This window comes from Gossypium hirsutum, chromosome D12 (assembly GCF_007990345.1).
Source record: "Gossypium hirsutum isolate 1008001.06 chromosome D12, Gossypium_hirsutum_v2.1, whole genome shotgun sequence".
NCBI classification, from domain to species: Eukaryota; Viridiplantae; Streptophyta; class Magnoliopsida; order Malvales; family Malvaceae; genus Gossypium; species Gossypium hirsutum.
This window is the reverse complement of record NC_053448.1, coordinates 39978534-39994029: the sequence shown is the minus strand read 5'-3', so window position 1 is coordinate 39994029 and position 15496 is coordinate 39978534. Positions and strand designations below refer to the sequence as shown.

The 15496-nt window shown below is 38.7% G+C and overlaps 1 non-coding gene and 1 pseudogene across 1 annotated transcript; one reads left to right on the top strand and one right to left on the bottom strand.

The window, feature by feature from the left end:
* The first annotated feature begins 310 nt into the window (after nt 1-310).
* LOC121224869 (small nucleolar RNA snoR145) lies at nt 311-464 on the top strand. The gene has a single exon (XR_005922612.1). It is a non-coding gene; the product is annotated as a small nucleolar RNA snoR145 (small nucleolar RNA).
* Nucleotides 465-3215: 2751 nt separating this feature from the next.
* The window catches only part of LOC107956035 (heat shock cognate 70 kDa protein-like), a 30094-nt pseudogene continuing 17813 nt past the window's right edge, over nt 3216-15496 (bottom strand).

Genomic DNA, 15496 nt, shown 5'->3' with positions numbered 1-15496 from the left:
TCCTTGATTTTTCTGGTTCGTATTCACTGAGCATCATCATCATCATCTTCTTTTTTTCTTTTTACTGGATTTGGATCTGTAATTTTTTATTGCGAAATGTGTTTTTTATTTTTTGCTGGTGATGGAGAAACGAAGGACCTATGGATGGAGTGCGAAAATCGATGCACTTTAATCCAAGTTTGCCTTCGGAAAACAATGTTGAGATTGGACGATCCGGATCGACGTCCATTTTCGATTCGGTGTGTTATTCAGTTCTTATTTTCGAACATTTTTCTTAATTTATTGAAATTAAAGTGGAAATTTTTTAAAAATGCGAAGGTCCCAGCAGAAAGGTGAGAACTCTATGAATTGAGACCTTTCTAACAAGTAAGCATAAAAATGCCTTCGCAAATTCAATCTTGCCGAATCGTAGGATGCCCAATTAATCCATTTTTGGAGCGTCTGGAACCCTCGGCTACATTCACTGTCCAAATTTAAAAAAAACCCTAAAATCAAATAGTTTTCAATAAATCCTAATAAGTTGACAGTGATTTAGGAAATAAATCTTAATAAGCAGAACCTGGAATTGTATTGTAAAGAAGTATTAAGTAGCTGTAATGTTTTACGCGTTTGCACAATTAAAAATTTCAATCCAAAATTTTTAAAAATAAACAAAAAATTGAATCAATGGTTTCAAACAGGATTAGCCAAGAATTGATAATCGAAAAAATAGGTTTGTCGGGAATGACTATCTTCCTCATTCACCAATATCGTTAAGTTTAATTCCATATCAAACACGTTTTGGGTCTGGATCCATGTTTATAAAACTTGAGAAGGGGCGAAACCTGGGCTGTTGGCAGGGAATTTGGTTCATCTAAAATAGAAAATTTTCTATTTAGCTCTTAGTAAAGTTTAAATTGTATTTTGGTCCCTTAAAAATAGTAAAAGTTTTATTTAAGCCTTTAAAAATTATAAAGATAAAGCTATTAAAATAATAAAATTATGAAGATATGACTTGGAGATGTAATCTTGATTGTAGCTTCAAAGTTTTTGTGTCGTGAAATACATTTTGAATGTTTCCATAGTTGGGAAATGGGATCCAAAAGCTCTATTTTCAAATACCTTCAAATTATATCAAAACTGTTGACGATCATTTCAAGTAGTAATTAAAACTCATAAACTATGTAGTATCCCCTAATATTAACATTTCAAAATACATTAAACTCAATATTAGAACAATTAGATACTGTACTTTATACCATGAAATTTGTTTCATACCCTTTTTCTCTATAAAGTCTTAATGATGTGATGAGAGATGTGTCGAGGTCGTTATTTTGAACGAAAACTTCAATCTAATTTTTCACTTCCGCAAGTGCTCATGAATTCAAACCTTATTGTCACTTAGTTTATTCCACAATAATACTACTATTATGTTTTGTGAATTTATCATAATACTAAATAAATTATTCAATGTTTAAAAAATTTATTGATATTACAAATTCACTACTTTGTCATTTCACGATATAAGATGAACTTTTTATCAAAACTTATCATGACTTTTGCTCATGCTAGAAACGTTTGAACATATCACGATACACAAAGCACAAAAGTGCTGGAAACACGAGCATTGAAATGCAAAACAAAAAAACGAGGCACCAAAGTGTAATATCACGATTAACACGGGAGTGCTTTACCATTAGTTTACATGGGCACTTGAATATAACCGGATTAACGTTATTTATTCACGAAAGTTTTGCACTTTTTCAATTTAATCATTATTTTTACGAATTAAAGAATAATTGTCAGTTTCAATTATAATAATCAAGAGATTTTTTCTTTATCAACAACCTCAAATCACTTGTTTTCCCCTTCTGCTTATAATTGGTTTCACTTTTTCAATTTCTTTCTTCAATAACATGTTAAGAACATAAATGATAAAACTTTCCATGAGAAATCTTTACTTTTAACATCATTTCTATACTATTCCAATAAGATTAAACTTGAAAACTTGATAAAACCTTGATATTCATACCTTATTCTCTTGATTTCAAACCTTAGTTTGATTTTTTCTCTCCTCCCAACATGAACACACATCTTCTTCACCTGAAAATCACCTTGTTAGGATGTTGTATTCTTGATTTCACTAAGGATTTCTATGAAAATTTGATGGTTTCTAGCTTAGATTGGATGATTATGGTGGAAAGGGACCAAATTGAAAGAAAATGAAAACTTTTCCTTTTATGAATGGTGGTCTGAGATGAAGAAGAAGATGGATGAGTTTTCCAGACTTTTCAAAAAAAAATCCTATTAATTTAATAATTAAACTATTAAAATAACATTAAAAAATCGCTCATGACACTTAGCTTAGTATATTTACACTTCTAGTCTTTCCTCTTTTTCCACTTAATTCAACTTAATCATATATACTTTTATTTTTTACACTTTTACCTCAACACTTTTCACTCTTTTACAATTTAATCTATACCCCATATTTATTTTTCTCAATGCACGAGTCTTTTCAATACCTTTTAGTATCCATCTACCTTCTCTACTAACATTGTTAATTATTATTTTATTTACTTCTTCTAACTCATATATATTCCCGAATTGACCTTGTTCATTTTTGGGGGTTTTAAGGACGTTATAGTGAAAGCTTGGTACAAGTGAACAAGAGCCATAGCTCCAAACAAAACTTCGAGCGAAGTTGAAACAAGTGAACGAAAGGCAAAGCTTCAACCAAGACAAAACAAGGGACTTAAATGCTAGTATACTTAAAGCTCGAGTTAGGTAGCACAAAAGGATCCAATACTTAAATCAAGTTTTTTATATGTGGATTGCTATGTGGGCTGCTATGTTTAAAAATTTAATATTTTAGTCAATATTTTCATTAAAAAAAACAACAAATTGACTTTTTTTCCCAAAAGGTTGTTGGTCAAATTTGACTCTTTTCAAAACATTGAAAAGTCGAATTTAGCTCGAAAAAAGAGTAAAGATCAAATTGACAATATATATATATAAACATTAAGGGCCAAATTTGACATTATGTCAAAAAAATTAAAGGCCAATTTGATAGTTGGAATATAATTTAGGGGCTATTTTATTATTTTACTATTACACCGGCTGCAAAAGCTTTTACATCTACAATGTTTCGTTTTATTTCTCTCTCAAAGCTCAGCTCCATACATACGTACGAAACACCATCAAATTTCATAAGGATGACAAGGTGTAGACTAGAATTAATCCACTTATTCAATCTTGGGTCCTGCACCAGAGCCACCAGATCCAGTCTCAGCACCACCATCCATGGGCACATCACCACCACCACCACCACCTTGGTACATCTTAGCAATGATGGGATTACATATCCTTCAAGTTCCTTCAATTTATCTTCCAATTCATCAACCTCAGCCAATTGATTCCTATCAAGCCATTCAATGGTTTCATCAATGGCTTTCTCCATCTTCCCTTTATTTGATGGATCAAGTTTCCCACCAATCTTATCATCTTTAATGGTGTTTCTCATATTATAAGTGTACAGACCAATTTTACCCAGCCCATTTCCAGCAGACCCAAAACCCAACCACCCACCTAAACACTAGCCCAATACCCAAATAACATTACAGGCCCCGGGCAAACCCAAAATAATTAAACTAATCTACCAGCCCAACTAGCAAAACCCGAACAGCCCAATACCCTTCAGCCCAAACCAATGCCCAAGCCCGAAAACCAAAGTCAACTTAGGGTTTCAGTGTCTGAAACCCTAAGCGCCGCCTGCTGCAGACCTTTGGTCTTCAGCCGCCACCACCGCGCGTCTGTCACCGCCCCTGTCGTCCGTCAATCATCTACAGGAAACGTACACGCAAGCAGCAAAAAACACAGCAAAAATAGCATAAAAATAGAAGGAAATCGGCTATAAAAGGCCGGATTTTCCCCTTGTATTTTTTTAACCAGATCAATACAAAAGCAAATATAAAAAAACAAAAAAAAAGGTTGACTCCAAATTTTTTCTGTTCTTGCATTTTTTAGTGTTTGTTTTCTACCTTTTCTGTTCTTGCATTTTTGTTTATTTTATTCTATTTTGTTGTTTGCTTGCTACTCTTTTTAATAAAACGAAAAAAGAAGGGAAAGGAAGCACTTACCGGTCTCGAAAGCCGTCGCCGGAGACTTTCGGTGTTGGAATCGGACCGAAAAGGAAGTGAAAGATCCCTCCTTTCTTGGCTTTTTCGATCAAGAGAATAGGGCCTCTGATCTAGATCTAAAGTGGGGTCCAAAAGGCGGATCTTTGCCTGGATCCGACTACCGCCTGCGGCGGCGCGGCCGTTCGCCGGTGGTGACCATGGCCGGAGGAGGGAAAGGTTTTAAAAAAGGGAAGGGTTCTGTTTTTTTGTTTTTAAAACAGTGACAGAAATGATTTTTTTAAAAAAGATTTGGGTTTTAATAACCATTGCAAAACGGTGCCGTTTAAGCCCCATGACCCGCGCGCGATCCGACCCGCTCCAGGGGGATCCGCGTGCTTTCATGAAATGGGCTATTTGTGCAATAGGTCCCTCCGCTTTTGCAATTTGCTTCAATGTGGTCTTTTGTTTTTCTCAGATTTTGGCCTGTGGATTTTGCTTCTATTCCGGTTTGGTCCTTAGACCAATTGCTGCCCATGGTTGAAACGCAGCGTTTCAGGACGGGGAAATATTTCCCCACAAGTCCCTCACGCTTTAAGCGTGTTTCACTTTGGTCCTGTATTATTCCTTTTGTTTATTTCATATTTAAGCCCCGAAGTTCGTTTAAAGTTTTAATTTAGCCCTTTTGTATTTTGTTTGTTTTCTTATTAAATAATAAATTTGATGTCATACTGTTATCATTAATTATTATTGCTGTTATTTGTTTATTTATATCTTTAAAATTTCAAATTTTATCATATATATATGTATATACTTATTTTTGTATTTGTTTTATATTTTATAATTTGTATCTATATATCTATATACATATTTTTTCTAAATATATACACATACTTGTATGTTTTTACATTTTCATATAGTTTTATATACATACATATTCCTACGTACGCATACATACATTTCTATACTTTAAAATTTTAACTTACCTATATATATATATTATATGATAATTTTAAAATACGTACATGCATATATTTTTCATATTTTCATAATTTTATGTATATACACTCATGTATATGTTTTATATTTTTATAGTTTTATATATTTTCTTTGTTTGTTTTATTATTTATTTATTTATTTCATTTCCATTATTATTTTGAATGAATGTTTAACTTTATTCGTTTATATACCTGGTTATTTTAGTATGTTATAGATCTGACTTTTTATTTATTTTATATTGTTACTATTGCTCGTATCATTTTTGGTATTTATCGTAGTTTTGCCATACATAACAACGAAATTTACTTTCACATGTTACTACGACTTTGTGTTTTTATTTCACTCGATATAACTAAATTTGTTTTAAAAAATGGCATTTCGTATTTAGATTCGAGAAGATCGTACCCTAACTCACTGGGTTTCGATTTTCATAATAAATCTAAATACACGAATCTTTTCAAACTTAAGTTTTTAAATGATCTCGGGAATTAAGAAAAGATTGTGTCTTAACTTACTGGGCATGATCCATTTCCTAAACCCGAGATAATAAAATATCTTTAAATAAATAAATTTTGACATTCATTCGCATATCGAAAATTCGAGACATTGTGTCCTAACTTACTGGATATGATGCTTTCTTTCTCGATTAACGTAGAACGTGCTCGTTTTTTCCAAAATTTTCAACTTTTTAATACAAGGATCGTATTTCTAAATTTCTTTAAAGTTTTCAGATTTTCGACATTAAGACATTAAGTAATCAACTAGGCACCAATTTTGGGCGTATCGAGGGTGCTAATCCTTCCTCGAGCATAACCGACTCCCGAACCCGTTTTCTAAATTTCGTGGACCAAAACCGTTGTTTTAATAAAATCAAATTATTTATCAAAAACAACATTTTTCAAGGTGACCCAATCACACCTCAAAAAAGGGATTGGTGGCGACTCCCGTTTCTTTTTTCAAAACCCAAGTCGACCCCGTTTTCCATAAAAAAAACGGTGTCAACAGCTTGGCGACTCCACTGGGGACGACGATAAGAGGGTCAAGCCACGTGGTGATTACTTTTTGTCTTTTGTCAAAAATTGAAAATTCGGTTTAAAATTACGATCCTTTCATCGCATTTTATCTGTCTTTATCATAATCATCACCATTGGGGTTTATAATTGCTCTGTTTGTTTAAGTTTTGGTATCTTTCCGCATTGCATTGCATGACCGTTGGTCACACCTTTAAGTGGGAGTGAGAAGCTACGCCTTCGTGAGGTTTTCACCTCCGCATGGGATAGTGAATCGCTTTCGGGATATATCCGTACCTATGTCTTCGTGAGATTTTCATCTCCGCATGGCCATAGGGAAATGTGTCCCCCTGAATCGAACTCGGTCCGTATGAGCCTATAATGGGTAAGGATCGAGGAATCTGCTGGTTCAGGTACCCTACTTTAGAACCAAACCACATGTAATGAGCCATAGGAACTCACCTAGGTAGAGCTACTCCAAATTTTAGTGCTTAAATGAATGTTGTATTTATTGTCGCTTATTTTAAATCTTATTCTGTGTTTAATGCTAATTTACTTTGTTTGTGATTGCATGGCATCTTCATTCTAAAAGAGGTGTCGATTTACGTTCAGTTTCTTGGTAGAAAGCTTATCATGGAAAAGGGGTTTGTTGATAAAGTAGAGGATAATGCGGCTGTGCGAATATGGGCTGAAACGACACAACGAGAGAAAGGCGATAGTCTTACCGAAGGGTACGTGTCAGAATTGTGGGATTTTACCCGTATCAGTGTAATCCAGAATGACCTTCGAGAAATGAAAGAAGTCTGGGATCAATGGGATGTCGAGGCCAAGCAGCTGTTCTGTTGTAACTACGGTGACCTACCTTATCTGCTTAATGTCAAAGTGGACAAGTATTTATTCCGAGCCCTTGCTCAGTTTTGGAATCCTGCCTACAGTTGTTTCACTTTTGGGAAAGTAGATTTGACGCCTACTGTGGAGGAGTATACGACCTTGCTTCGGTGCCCAAAGATTCAAGTCGACAAGGCTTATTCCAGAGCTGCTTGTGTCCCTCCGTTGTTAAAGAAATTAATGAACATCACTGGGATGAGCGAGCAGTGGGTCGCTGCCCGGATCCAACAGAAGGGCGACAGTAAATGTGTTCCTTGGAAAAGTTTGCGAGATTTGGTGCTTGTACATCCTGACTTAAAGAAAAGGGTCGATGTCTTCGCTTTAGGTATCTATGGACTAGTGGTTTTCCCCAAAGCTTTAGGACACATAGACGAGGCTGTATCTAATTTGTTTGATCGGCTTAGTAAAGGGGTTACACCGGTTCCGGCAATACTCGCTGAAACTTTTAGATCCTTGAATGCGTGTCGAAAAGCAGGGGAGGGAAGGTTTATTAGATGCGCGCAGCTCTTATTGGCATGGTTCCATAGCCACTTCTGGAAAGTCGAAAAGGTCTCTTATCGGGTATTCTCTGATAGCTACTCCCCTCTAGGAGAATTGGTGGCCACGCCAAGACGGGATGATATTTCAGAAGAAAAATGGATAGAGATACTCCAGAATCTCCAGGATGAAGATATTGAATGGAGGGCTCCTTGGTTAATTCCTGATGAGATATTGTACCGATGTGGAGATTTCGACTGGGTTCCGCTGCTCGGGATATGGAGAGCTATCGGATATGCTCCTCTACTCGTATCAAGACAGTATAGATCACGGCAATTCATACCAGCAACGCAGGGGTTGGCCTATTGTGATTTCTCCTATAGGGAGGACAATTACAAGAAGAAGGTTCGAGAAATATCTAGTGCCTGGAACCAGACTCGTCGAATGAAGATCTTAGCCGTGGGTCCGACAATTACCCCCGAGTATAGTCAGTAGCGTGATCAAAGGATCAACGACAACATCCCGGCGTCAAATTTAGAAACTGCTCGATCTTTAGAGGAACACTTACAAGTTTTGCCTTCTGAGATGGAAATCATCAAACAAGAATTTGAAAAAAGGAGTTTAGAATTAGGGAAGAAGATAGAACAACTAGAGGAAGAAAAAATGCAGTTAGGACTGGATGTGGACATTCAAAGATTAGAGGCCGATAAATTGAGAAAAGGAAAGAACAAAGCAGAAGAAGATTTGGACAGCCTGAAGACAGATTACAAGAAGTTGCGTAGGTCGGTAAGAGCTGCTGGCTTGGGTAAAACGCCAGAACAATGGCGACAAGAAATTCAGGAGGAAAAGACGAAAGCTAACCAATGGGAAAAGAAATTTCAGGATACTCGGGCTCGAGAAGTCGCCTTGGGAAAGAGTCTACTAGTTTGCCAAGACGAGAAGACGGAGTTGAAGGTCCGGATAACTGAACTAGAAAGATCGCTTCACCAGTACTGTAATCGTAATGCTACGGTTGAATTAAGGGCGAGCTTAGACAAAATTGAAGAATTAAAAGGACAAATAGGAGGGCTAGAGAATGCATTGCAAAATAGTGAAATCCGGATAGAGCTTCTGGAAGAAAATAATGAGCAGTGGCAAAGACAATTCCGTCGGTCTCAAGAGCAGATTAGAGAAAGAGATTATATTATGGGAGAGGCGGTGGCTCAAGTGCGCGAAGTAGCTGATCATCTGCAGACTCTAGCGGTTCAGGCTGATCTATTAAGTTTGAAGTATGAGTCAGAGTCGGACAGGGGCCGAGAATTAGCTTGGCTTCTTAGAAAGGTTAAGGCTTTGAGTGTGAGGGCAAAGCCATATATGTAGTCTATTTTATGTAAGGAAACTCTTTATCTAGTAAAGTTTTCTAATGAAGTTGAATTAGAATCAGTGCCTCTTTTTCTTTGCATTCTTTTCATGCATTGCATCACATCATATGCATTAATGACCATTAAAAAAAAACTTAATCGAATAAAATCATTTCAGTTAACCTGGAAAACCAACAGAGTTATGGCACCCGAGCTAAGGCAAAAATTATGGACCAAAGGTTGGAGAAGCTAGAGCGACTTCAAAAAGAAATGCAAGACCAGTTGCAGGCGCAAATGAAAGAGCAAATAGAAAAGATTCAGCATGACATGGTGCAAAAGATGGAGGAGTCCCAAAATGATCTGGTGGCTAAGATGACGCAATTATTGAAGGGAGTAGATAAGGGTAAAGGTCCTGTGATTGTTAGTGAAGAAGAAAACAATGGTGAACCACTTTATCCTCCAGGTTTCACGCCTCCGCATGCGCAGGTACAGACTGAGCTGCATCCGCGGAGACCCTCTGTGTCGGTTAGGCCCCAGCAGTTCCAAGGCGATGCTTCAATCCCAATGAATTTTCAACCCGGAGCGGGCTTTAATCCCGGTGATAGCCCGAATAATATTGCTGACCCAGATCTTGACGAGATGGTTGAAAAGGACAAGGCGAAGGAGGAATTTCCAAAACAATTTGAGGAGAAATGGAAATGGATAGAAGAGAAGTTTAGGGCAATAGAAAGCATCGAAAGCTATGGAATAGATGCAAAGGATCTGAGCTTGGTTCCGGACTTGGTGCTCCCTTACAAATTTAAGATGCCGGAATTCGAGAAATACAACGAGACTAGTTGCCCAGGATCCCACATTACTATGTTTTGTAGAAGAATGATGGGGCATATTAATAATGATCAATTATTAATACATTGCTTTCAGGAAAGTCTTACGGGAGCGGCGTCAAAGTGGTACAATCAGCTAAGCCGAGCTAAAATTGCTACTTGGAGGGATTTAGCACAGGCTTTCCTGAGACAATACAATCATGTCTCAGAAATGATGCCTGACAGGATAACTCTGCAAAATTTAGAGAAGAAATCGAACGAAAGCTTCAGACAATATGCGCAGAGGTGGCGAGAGGTGGCGGTTCAGGTGCAACCACCGCTTTTGGAAAAAGAGATGACGACGCTTTTTATTAATACTTTGAAAGCCCCGTTCATCACTCACATGTTGGGAAGCGCTTCAAAAAATTTCTCGGATATAATCATGAATGGTGAAATGATTGAGCATGCCATTAAAAGTGGAAAAATAGATGGAGGAGAAAATAATAGGAGGGCACCCCCGAGGAAAAGAGAAAATGAAGTAAATAATGTGAATACTTATGGTAGGTCAATTACCGTGAATCAACCAAAGAAAGTGGTTGCTAATCAACAGGGATCATCAAGACAAGAGTCGGGAGCTAGGCAAACTACTGAAAAGCCCCAATTCACGCCAATCCCGATGTCATACAAGGAGTTGTATCAGACTTTATTCGATGCACATGTTGTTGCTCCTCGCTACTTGAGTCCTCTACAACCCCCGTATCCAAAATGGTATGATACGAACGCGCAATGTGATTATCATGCGGGAATTTCTGGGCACTCGATAGAAAATTGTACTGCCTTCAAGAAGGTAGTAGAAGGACTTATCAACTTAGGTGTTGTCAAACTTGATGACTCACCTAACGCAAAGAATCCGTTACCTAATCACGCAGATAAGGGGGTGAATATGGTTAACGAAGGTACGGGAGAAGAAGTCAAGACTGACATTGCTGAAGTAAAAACTCCATTGAAACGGGTCTGGAAAGAAATGGCGAAAAGAGGGTTGGTTATTTCAGATTTTGAGGAAGGGCATGAGATGGGAAATTATTGTGAATTTCACCATAAAACAGGGCATGAAATCCAAGAATGTGAAGGATTCAAGGCTTTGGTTCAAAGCATGATGGATAACAAGGAGATGAGGTTTTATGAAGATGCGAAAGAAATGAGGAGCATATGCGCGACAGAGTTGGGAACAAAGGCTCCAAAAACAAATCATCCTGTGGTCATTATCTCACGCCCTAAGGGTAATGAGGTTAGGGCTCAGGTAACACCGAAAATTGTAATCCAGAAACCATCAAATTTCTCTTATAAGGATAACAAAATGGTGCCGTGGAATTACGGGTGTAATGTGACCATTTTGGGAAAAGAAGCCGAAAGGAATCAGGAAGTAGGTTCTTACACGCGCAATGAAAAAAGATATGACGCTCAAGCAGAGTCGTCCAGGGAAGAGAATTGGAAGAAAGAACAGAGGAAAGGGAAAGCAGTAGAAGTTGAGCCATTGATAAATGAACCAATAAAAGAAGAGGAGGCAAAGGAGTTTTTGAAGTTTTTGAAACACAGTGAATACAGTGTTGTGGAGCAACTGCACAAACAGCCAGCCCGCATTTCTGTACTAGCTTTACTCTTAAACTCAGAAGTACATCGGAATGCACTTTTAAAGGTGCTAAACGAAACATATGTGGCTGACGATATTTCGGTAAACAAGCTGGATCGGTTGATCAACAATATTGGTGCTGACAATTTTATCTTCTTCAATGATGATGAAATACCATCCGGAGGAAGAGGTTCTACTAAAGCCCTGCATGTTACTGTCCGATGCAAAGGGTACACACTCTTGGGGGCCTTGGTTGATAATGGATCTGCACTAAATGTATTGCCTTTGTCCACTCTTAGTCGATTACCAATAGGCAGTTCGCACATGAAAGCATGCCAGAGCATAGTAAGGGCATTTGATGGAACAAAAAAGGAGGTTATGGGGAGAATTGAGGTACCATTAAAGATTGGCCCAGTCACTTATGAGGTGGATTTCTTGGTAATGGATATTAAACCCTCCTACAACTGTCTATTGGGGAGACCGTGGATACACTCAGCAGGGGCAGTGCCTTCATCATTACATCAGAAGGTGAAGTTGGTATCGGAGGATCGGTTGGTAACAATAGATGCAGAGGAGGATATTATCGCAATGATGACCAGCGACGCACCTTATGTGGACATCAACAATGAGGCACTAGAATGTTCTTTTCGGTCGTTAGAATTTGTGAACGCGATGTTTATTGCGGAGGGAAATAGAATTCCAGTACCGAAAATATCCAGGACCACTGAGATGGGATTGCGATTGATGGTAGGAAGAGGAGCCTTGCCCGGGAAAGGATTGGGAAAATATCTTCAGGGAAGGATTGAGGCACCAATACCGAAGGAAAAGTTTGATAGATTTGGTTTAGGGTACAAGCCAGACATGAAGCAGAAGAAGAAAGAAGTAGAGAAGAGACAAGAGAGAAGAAGGGCGCGTTTGAATGGACATGAAGCTAAGTGGGAGCCTTTAACCTTTCCCCACATATCTACATCTTTTGTGTCGGGAGGATTTATTCATTCTGAATGTGGAGTGTCCGGTAGCGGCATGGGAGGAATGTTGGAAAACGTTTATACCAATGCCATAGAAGCAACGGAAAGGAGGGCCTTGTTGGAGATCTGCCCTTATGAGCCTGGAAGCGAGCTAAAAAATTGGACTGCTGAAGAAATCCCTGTAGTCTTTAGGGCTTATTCAGAGTAATGCTCAAAACATTCCTGTTGTTTGTTGGCCTAGAAACGATATGAAATCTTTTGTGAAATAGGCATTGGGCCTAAGTATCATTATTTTAATGAAATACGTGTCTACGTTCATCTCGATCAGTCACTTTTTTCCTTTACATTTTTCATTTGGTTGATTGTCTTACAAATAATTCTTTCATTTGTAATTCTTTTGCACAAACATATTCATAAATTTATATATTCTTGGTATATTCTTTGATGTGCCCTCATAGGTCTTCAGATATCAATGACATGAGTGACGCTGCCTCAAACGCGGAGCCTATTTTTGAGCAAGAAGTGTGTTTAGAGGGATCCCGCGACTTTGAAAATAACGAAGATTATGATGCATCTCCGGACTTGTTAAGAATGGTGGAACAAGAGGATAAGCATATCCTACCTCATAGGGAATCATTAGAAATAGTGAGCCTAGAGGATGGAAAGGAGGTGAAAATTGGAACTGAAATCACCGCAAAGACAAGGCAAGACCTCATTAATTTGCTCCGAGAGTTCAAAGATGTTTTCGCGTGGTCGTACCAAGATATGCCTGGGCTAAGTACTAATATTGTGGTGCATCGTCTGCCCATAAAGGAGGATTGTAAACCCGTTCAACAGAAGCTCAGGAGAACGAGACCTGACATTGTGTTGAAAATAAGAGAAGAAGTCAAAAGACAATTCGACGCTGGATTCTTACAAGAGGTCAAGTATTCGGATTGGGTAGCCAACATCGTCCCTGTTCCCAAAAAAGATGGAAAGGTACGAATGTGTGTGGATTATAGGGATTTGAACAAGGCTAGTCCAAAGGACAACTTCCCACTGCCTCACATTGATACTTTGGTAGATAACACGGCGGGCTATTCATTATTTTCTTTCATGGATGGTTTCTCTGGATACAATCAAATAAAGATGCATCCTGGAGACATGAGGAAGACCACATTTATTACCTTATGGGGAACATTCTGTTACAAGGTAATGCCCTTCGGATTGAATAATGCGGGAGCAACATACCAAAGAGCTATGGTGACTTTGTTTCACGACATGATGCACAAGGAGATCGAAGTCTATGTTGACGATATGATCGCGAAGTCTAGAACGGAAGAAGAGCATGTTCAGGTCTTGAAAAGGTTATTTTTGAGATTAAAGAAATTTCAGCTCAAGCTTAACCCGGCCAAATGCACGTTTGGAGCCAGATCAGGGAAGTTATTAGGCTTCATAGTTAGCAAAAAGGGGATCGAGGTTGACCCAGACAAAGTAAAGGCAATACGAGATTTACCTCCCCCGCGCACTCAGAAGGAGGTTCGAGGTTTCCTAGGGAGGCTGAATTACATTGCTCGGTTCATCTCACAGCTGACAGAGTAATGTGGTCCAGTATTCCGGCTCTTAAAGAAACATAATCCGGGTGAATGGGATGAAGAGTGTCAGAGGGCTTTCGATAAGATAAAGCAGTACTTGGCTAATACCCCAGTCTTATCACCTCCAAGTCCAGATAGGCCATTGATATTGTATCTAACAGTGTTGGAGAATTCCATGGGATGCGTACTGGGCCAACATGATGAGACAGGAAAGAAAGAAAGGGCAATATACTACCTCAGTAAGAAATTTACCGATTGCGAAATGAGGTACTCATCAATTGAGAAGTTGTGTTGTGCTCTAATCTGGGCAACCCGAAGACTGAGGCAGTATATGTTGTATCACACGACTTGGCTGATTTCAAAGTTAGATCCTTTAAAGTATATGATGGAATCGACTGCTTTGAACGAGAGAACGGCTAGATGGCAGATCTTGCTCTCAGAATTTGATATAGTATATGTCAGTCAGAAGGCCATAAAGGGAAGTGCAATAGCCGATTTCCTAGCTAGTAGAGCCTTGGAGGACTATGAATCTTTGAATTTCGATTTTCCAAACGAGGACTTGATGTATGTGGCGAATACTGAAGAAAATCCTCAAATGGATCGCGTATGGAAGTTAAATTTTGATGGAGCTTCAAATGCTACGGGTAATGGAGTTGGGGCAGTTTTGGTATCCCCAAGTGGAGATCATTATCCTGTTGCTAGCAAGTTGGACTTCGATTGTACAAATAACATGGCAGAATATGAAGCATGTATTATGGGCATTCGTGCAGCCATTGAACGGAACATCAAAGTACTGAGAGTATACGGGGATTCAGTGTTGGTGATATACCAACTCAAAGGGGAGTGGGAGACTAGAGATCCTAAGCTAATCGGTTATAGAAAACTAGTTCTTGAATTGGCTGAGGAGTTTGACGATATCACCTTCTATTACCTCCCACGGGAGGAAAACCAAATGGCTGATGCATTAGCTACTCTAGCTTCGATGATTCAGGTGAATAGACTTGAGGCAATGAGGCCTGTTCAGATGAGTATCTCTGAGACCCCGGCTAATTGCTGCAATATGAGGAGGAGGAAAAGATGATTGTCCTTGGTATCAGAGTATCCTACAATATGTGAAGAATCGGGAATACCCTGATCAAGCGACAGAGAATGAAAAAGAACTCTGAGAAAGATGGCCATTGAATATGTTAGATGGAGAAGTGTTATATAAAAGAAGGAAGGATCAAGTACTGTGAGATGTGTGGACGCTGTGGAAGCCAAGAAAATTTGGAAGAGTCCATGAGGGTATTTGTGGGACGCACGCCGTGGTTTCACGATAGCCAGACAGATCATGAGATTGGGTACTATTGGCCCACCATGGAAGGAGATTGTATTGATCATGCCAGAAGTGCCACAAATGCCAAATTTACGGAGACAAAATACACGCGCCTCCTTCACCCTCACGTCATGACCTCTCTTGCCGTTTCCATGGGGTATGGATGTTAGGCCAATATCACCAAAGGCTTCTAATGGGCATCGCTTCATCTTCGTAGTAATTGATACTTACCAAGTGGGTGGAGGCGCTTCATAGCAAATGTCACGAAAGCAGTAGTCAGCAAATTCTTGAAGAAAGAGATCATTTGTCGATATGGAATGCCTGAGAGGATCATATCCGACAATGCGATGAACTTGAATATAGCACAATAGCTGAAGTTTGTAGCAAATTTACATTAA